The following is a 6000-nucleotide window of genomic DNA, read 5'->3' on the forward strand; positions in this document are numbered from 1 at the left end:
TTACGGAGCGTTTTACTACCAGTCAGGGTAGCAACCCCCTGAGGTAGGTACTGCTGTGTGCCCCTTCACAGGCGAGAAAACAGGCGGGCAGACTTGCCTTGTGGTCACCTGGCTAGCAGGTGACAGAGCTGGGGTTTGAACCCAGCCAGACTGGCTCCAGAATCTCTTTTAACCTCTATACTAAGTCTATCCCAGTAAGAGCGAAATGTAAGCCACACATGTAATTATAAATATCAAGAAATAGAACCAGACATAGATCCGTGTCCACGTGGAGCTTATATGATGAACAGAAGACATAATCAGCAAATTGTAGAGTGTTGGGGAAATAATTGAAAATACAATCTCCTGCCAATCCCGAAAAGCCTCTCCATAAACAGAAAAGAATGAAGCAGTTTTATCATTAAGCTTTAAGCCAGACGACAGTGCAGCGGGGCCATGATGAACAATAGATCTGACATGCAAATTACATAGTGTGTTAGAAGGTGATTAACGCTGTGGAAGAATAGACTAGGGAGGGCAATAGGCACCAGCAGCCCGGGTGAGAGACCCTTAATTCCGAGACATAAATTGACTCTTACACTGGCCTGTTTCTTTCCAATGCATACATTTTCAATAAACTTTTGATGTTTTCAAACCCGTCCAAAAGTGGGACAGAGTAAGGAGCACCCAACTCCAGCTCCACAGTTACTCCTGGCCTGTCTGGTTTCAGTTCCACTCCTACCCGCTTGCTCTCCCCCCCCCCAATTTGAAGCAAATCCCAGCCATTACACCCTTCTGTCCATAACTGAAATTGTTGTTTTCACGGAAGAAGTAAACTGCGGAAATCTCTTTGATGATGAACTTATGAAAATTGGTTATGACCCATATGTGAGCTCAAAAATGTTCTTTTTTTTTTTTAGATTTTTTTTTTTTTTGAACTTTAAAAACAAAGTCGGATAAAAGGACAGCACTGACAAGTCAGATTCCTTCCCTTCCCCAGTTCTTCTCCGAGGCAATCTCTGTGAACTCCTGGAGTTACATCCCAAGTTGTACTCTGATTAAAAAAGAAAAACAGGGGCGCCTGGGTGGCTCAGTGGGAAGGGGGGTCTGACTCTTGATTTCCGCTCCGGTCATGATCCCAGGGTCATGGGATCGAGCCCCACATTGGGCTCCGTGCTGAACGTGGAGCCTACTTAAGATTCTCTTCTCTCTCTCTCAAATAAAAAAAGAAAAGAAAAACAAGGCGGGGCACCTGGCCAGCTCAGTTGGTAAGGCGTGCGACTCTTGATCTCAGAGTTGTGAGTTTGAGCCTCACGTTGGATGTAGAGATTATTTAAAAATAAAATCTTAAAAACAAAACAAAATAAAAACAAATATAAAGAAGTCCCTACCATCCAGAAGTTAAGGTAATAGTGATTACAGAATAATGGCTCCCAGGAGGGTGGTGGTGTGCAAAGAAGCCCAGGGGCCATTTGGGAAAACTGTGGGGGCATTTTGGGGCCACAGGAATGGGGGGAGGGTGTCGCTGGGAAGTCGCGCACAGGACAATGTCACTCAGCAGAGAACTGTCCTGGATTCCTCCTCCTCATCGAGGTCCTGTGCATTCTCACATAGGAGGAGGAAAGCCTGTTAACCTGAACCCAGAAACCAATTCCATTTTGCGTGTGAATATGAAGTGTGTTAACACAGTTGTCCCAGAATTCAACTCCTGGGTCAATTGGAAGACCACTCGGCTGGGTGGGGACTTGAGCCGTTATTCTTCAATTCACAAAACCAGAAAATCTCTTAATCTAGTTTTATGGAGCTTCAGGGATCCCCACAGAGGGGGAGGAGTATCCTGGGGCTTACATCGAATCCCGGGGGTGGGGGGAGGGACTTTGAAAACGCAGTTTCTGAATCATCAGGTCTGCCCGGGTGACAAGTTCCCAGGGGATTTGGAAAATTGTGTCTCTCCTTTTGTCTCACCTTTTACATGATACTTAGGGTTATTTTATTAACATTTTAAGAATTATCTGTGGAGGCAGGTTTCATTATCCAAGTGTTTCCTTTCAAAATAGTAAAGGCAGCTTGGGAAATGATCTACTATAAGTCAGGGCGTTGGCTCTGATGGGGATGGGGTGGGAAGGGCCTCCTGAGCGGGGATACGGGGCATCTCTCCCCAGGAGGTATGTTTGGGAGGTTGTTGGGGGGGAAACCTGCCAAGCCAGTTTGCAGAAATAGAAAACTCTGGAACCTTGGGGCATTGGGAGGGAGGCTGCACGATTAATTCCAAGGGCATTAAAGGCTCGACAGCTGGGCTCCCATGCCCCCACCTCTTCTGTCCAGCCACTGGCTGTATTTTGATCCCAGGAAAGGAAACTTGACAGTGAATTGGTCTTTTGTAGGGAGGGAAAGTGGGAGGGAGCAGGTGAAGGGTTAAAACTCTGCTCTTTGAAGGGTGGAGAGGTGTCTGGACCGAGGCCAACTCCCCAAGGTAGGATTTGTCCGGACAGCCCTCAATCGGGGATAATCTAGCTCCTTTCTCAAGGCGATTCAGCCCTCCGTGGACCGCCCACCTTTCCCTAGGGCAGGGGAGAAGCTAGGACCTCAGCGTAAAGCCCTCTAGGCTCTCCACGCAATCCAGCCTCTCGGGGGTCACCACGCATCCCCAATAATAAACTAAAGAGCCACAGAACCCACAGACCTTCTTCGCCCTCAAGCAGTAATACCTCCAACTGAAGCCACACTTCGATGTAATCAAGACCTTAAGGAAAGTTGGACCAGACCCAGTTTTCAAGGTTAAACACACCAACAAAATAAGCGGCTCTGAAGGATCAAAACAGCAGCCTACCTGGAGGGGGACCACACCTAGCAGCCTTTGAAAAGAAATGGGGCCAGGTGAGGGGTGTGTGTGTGTGTGTGTGTGTGTGTGTGTGTGTGTGTTGGGGGGAGGGCAGTGGGTTCAGAGTGTCTGCAGGGAGTGGGGGTGGTGAGGAGCAGGAGAGGCTGGGAGGGGCTGCCTGGGACTGTCTAGCTGGAATACCCAAAATAACAGATCAAGTGAGCATTCAAGTGTGACAATGGTATGTATTGTGGTTTTGTTTTCAAAGGGAGAGAGAATGGGGCGCCTGCGGAGCGTCCACCTTAAGCTCAGGTCACGGGGTCTCGCAGTTCATGAGTTCCCTGAGTTCCGAGCCTGCGTTGGGCTCGGTGCAGACAGCTCAGAGCCTGGAGCCTTCTTTGGATTCTGTGTCTCCCTCTCTTTCTGCCCCTCCCCTGCTTGCACTCTTTCTCTCTCTCTCTCTCTCAAAGATAAATAAATGTTAAAAAAATTAAAAAAGAAAAAGAGAGAGAGGCCTTATCTTTTAAAGATAAATACTGAGGGATTTTGGAGGAAATGCTATGATGTCTGGGATTTTTCAAAAATAATCCAGTGGGAGGAGCACTGGGGTGGCTCAGGTCATGATCTCAGTTTGTGGGTTCGAGCCCCACGTGGGGCTCTGTGCTGACAGCTCAGAGCCTGGAGCCTGGTTTGGATTCTGTGTCTCCCTCTCTCTCTCTCTTGCAAAAAGAAATAAACATTAAAAATATATATATTTCTTTGGGGCACCTGAGTGGCTCAGTCGGTTGAGCATCCGATTCCAGCTCAGGTCATGATCACGCAGTTCGTGCGTTCCAGCCCCGCATCGGGCTCTATGCTGACAGCTCAGAACCTGGAGCCTGCTTCAGATCCTGTGTCTCCCTCGCTCTCTGCCCCTCCCCCGCTCTCACTTGATCTCTCTCTCTCTCTCTCTCTCAAAAATAAATAAACATTAAAAAAAAAAAAATTTCCTGAGCCGAAATCAGAAACTCAACAGACTGAGCCACCCAGGAACAAGGACTTCCTAGAGAAATGAGTGATACCCTGTCTGAAAAAGAAATGGTACAAATGGGAAGATATGAAATGAGTGAGGAATGGAAGATTTGATAATAAAGAACAAGATGTTTCCTGGACCTGAACAGAAAAATAAGGGACTTAGACACCATGAAGGATATTTATGTGCACTGACTGGACAATAAATATCTAAGTACCTCTTAAAAAAATTAAAAAACAAAAGATGGTAAATTTGACATTTTACTGGAATTAAGAGTTTTTTACATTTAAAAATATTAAGGGACGTCTGGGTGGTTCATTTGATTAAGCATCTGACTTCAGCTCAGGTCACGATCTCACGGTTCATGGGTTCGAGCCCCGCGTCGGGCTCTGTGCTGACAGCTCGGAGCCTGGAGCCCGCTTCGGATTCTGTGTCTCCCTCTCGCTCTGCCCCCCACCCCCACCCCACTTGCGCTCCGTCTCCCTGTGTCTCTCAAAAACAAATGTTAAAAAATTTTAAAAATATATTAAAATTCCACTGACAGAAGCAACGAAAACCTCGAGGTGGTTCCGAAGAAGCCCAACAAAAGATACGCGATCGTTTATGAAAAAGTTTATAAAACTTTATTAAAGGGCAGTAAGTAAGAGGTAACTATTGACACACAAAAGAAGATCACAGAGTCACAGGGACAAGTGCAAAAGCATGTCCTCGGGGCCAACATGAAATTGCAGGCTGGTCGGCAGAATACGACATTGACACAGAACTCAAAGACACGTGAAACAACGCCATGTACTAATTGTGGGACACGGGCGCCTGGGTAGCTCAGGTGGTTAAGCGCCTGACTCTTGATTTTGGCTCAGGTCATGACTCTCGGTTCATGGGATCAAGCCCTGACTCGGGCTCAGCGCTAACAGCGGAGCCTGCTTGGGATATTCTCTCTCTCTCTCTCAAAATAAATAAACATTTAAAAATAATAATTGTGGGACAAACGTGTAGGAGCAGCCAGGGCTGGGAGGAGGGGGTGGGATTGGAGGAAGAAAATACGCAGCGGGGCATCTGGGATGTCAGAACTAGGATTTGAAATCTGGCAGTCTTGGCTTCAGGATCCCTCTGGGCTCAACACCAAGTTCATGGGTTCATGGCACCTGCCTCCACCTGAGCCCAGAGCGCCAACCCCTAGCTGAGACTGACTCCTTCCTCCGTCCCTGCCCTGACCAGATGCCCCGCACAGCAGGTAGGATGATGGCTCAGGAAACCTCAACCGTCATCCAAGGGTAATCCAGGCAGCCCCGGGCGTCCCCATTCATATGCCAGAGACAGAATCCCCATCAGGAACCTACCTCCCCAGGGCAAGGACATCCCCACTAATGCCGATTCCCTCCACCAGATCTGGAGGCAGGTGTACCCAGCCCCGCCCCTCCTGACCTAAGCGAATTAATTTGTCTTCTGTTGGAAACTCAGTTTCTTCCCGAATTAAACGTGGACTGTCACCTTTACTCCCTGAGTTGGGCAATGATTTCCTGATATGGCCCATACCAGGAATCATGCAGCAACCCCACGCAGAATTCGTTCAAATGAACTGTGAGCCTCTGAGGAAACGCCACGCTTAATTCACAAATTCCACAAGCGTTTATGGAGCCCTGACTGCCAGGCTAGGCACTGGGGACACAGGAGCCAATGCAACAGGCAGAGCGTTTATCCTCTTGGAGCGGAAAACAAATACATAGGTGAGGATGTAAATAAGTGAACGATGGAGGGGGATGGTAAGTACTATGGGAAAAGAAAATAAAGCAGGGGAAGGGTCCGGAAGGTACAGGGGGCGAGGTTGCAGTTTCAGACAGGGCAGTCAGGGCCCCCACTGAGAAGCTGACATTTGAACCGAGATAGAAAAGGGATCAGGGATGAAATCATATCAATATCTGGGGAAGGAGTACTCCTGGAAGGGAAAATAGCAAGTGCAAAGGCCCTGTGGCAGGAGCAAGGAATAAGAAGGAGGCCTATGTGGCTGGAGTATAGGGGAGAGTGGTTGAAAATGCCCTCAGAGAGGTGATGGGGGCAGGCTGTGGGGGCTTCGTCTTTTCCCCTGAGACGGAACCACGGAGGGCTCTGGGCGGGGTGGGGGGTGACCTGTGACCTGACCTAGGCGTTCACAGGCGCCCTCTGCTGCACGTGGGAGCAAGAGGCGATA

The sequence above is a fragment of the Lynx canadensis genome, chromosome E2 (assembly GCF_007474595.2).
Source record: "Lynx canadensis isolate LIC74 chromosome E2, mLynCan4.pri.v2, whole genome shotgun sequence".
Classification (NCBI taxonomy): domain Eukaryota; kingdom Metazoa; phylum Chordata; class Mammalia; order Carnivora; family Felidae; genus Lynx; species Lynx canadensis.